The sequence below is a fragment of the Artibeus jamaicensis genome, unplaced genomic scaffold (genome assembly GCF_021234435.1).
Source record: "Artibeus jamaicensis isolate MK-2021 breed Jamaican fruit bat unplaced genomic scaffold, CSHL_Jam_final contig_470, whole genome shotgun sequence".
Classification (NCBI taxonomy): Eukaryota; Metazoa; Chordata; class Mammalia; order Chiroptera; family Phyllostomidae; genus Artibeus; species Artibeus jamaicensis.
The window spans coordinates 207,193-208,640 of NW_026521849.1; the positions used below are offsets into that span (position 1 = coordinate 207,193).

The 1,448-nt window shown below is 30.9% G+C and overlaps 1 pseudogene; it reads right to left on the minus strand.

Moving 5' to 3' along the window:
- Positions 1-835: 835 nt before the first annotated feature.
- LOC119065230 (uncharacterized) lies at positions 836-946 on the minus strand (annotated as a pseudogene).
- Positions 947-1,448: the final 502 nt, after the last annotated feature.

Genomic DNA, 1,448 nt, shown 5'->3' on the forward strand with positions numbered 1-1,448 from the left:
CAAATATAATTTTTAAATGGCAAACAAAAAAGGTGCCTATATTAATATCAGATAAACAGACTATAGAGCAAAGAAAATGAGACAAAGAGGGACCTTATATTATGAAAAACATTTCAATCTACCAGGAAGACATAACAATCCTAAATCTGTGTGCACAAATACCAGAGTCTCAATATTTACAAACCAAAAACTAAGTTGAAAGGTGACATAAACAAAATCACAAATTATAGTTGGAAACACATTCTAAATGAAAACTGAGCATATTATTATGAGCTAGCATTTCACAGAAGAAAAATATTGGCCAATCAACATATGACAAGGTGCTCAACTTTCTTGGCTATGAAGGAAGGGCAAATTAAGGCCACAGTGAGATACCATTGTATACTCACCTGATTGGAAAAGCTTAAGAACCTGACAATGACAATTTTGGAGAGGATGTAGATCCATGGAATTGTTCAGACAATGCAGATGGAATGTAAATAAGTATAAATAATCATTTCAGAATACAGGGCATCATCTAGTCAAGTTCTCTTTTTGCTTACCTTATAATCTATAAGTTCCATTCCTAGGAAAATTACTAAGAGCAATTCCTACACCTGTGCATGAGGGTACATGTATGTGAATTTTCATGACAGCACCGTTTGTGGGTACAAAAAGCTGGAAACAAGAAAATGCCCATGAAAATGAATAAATACATTGTGTTACATTCATGCATCTTAGACAAGAAAAAACTGCATGAACAATAGCTGTATGTATTATGAATCTTAGTAATATACTGCTAAATTAAAAGTACAAATTCCATCAGACAATATAAACTGTGAGGTACTTTTTTTTACACTGTTTTAGGATACACTGGACCACCTCAGTAGCTTCTGAGGCCAATACATTTCTATCACCACAATTACTTTAGCAAACATGTGTGAGATACTTTTTATAATGTTCAAATAAAAATACAAAATATATACATACATGAGTACAATTAAAAACTTAAATTTTTTTGAGAATGTCAGTTTCTAATGGCATTGTAAAAACAATATGTACATATCTTAAATTTTTTAGCTTTTATTGTGGTAAAATATGTAGATAACAAAGGTTACCATTTTAAGATAAACAATCTTTAAAATTAATGGATAGAATAATTAGATAAAGTGGGAAAATTTCTTAAAATACTCAAATTACCAAAACTAACACAAGAAAAAACAGAATATGTGAATAACTCTGTATTCATACCCCAAAAAACCCCACCCAAATTTAGAATAACAAGCTTTCCTATAGAAAAGTAATGGCATAATAAACCCAAAATAAAATGGTTATCTATGTGAGGGAGGGAGGCAGCACACACATGAGAAAGGAAAGAAACACAGTGCACTTAGGTGAATGGTTTACTGGTGATCATTACACTTTTTAAAAGGGAAATGAATAAAACACGAGTAAAATAAAATAAAATT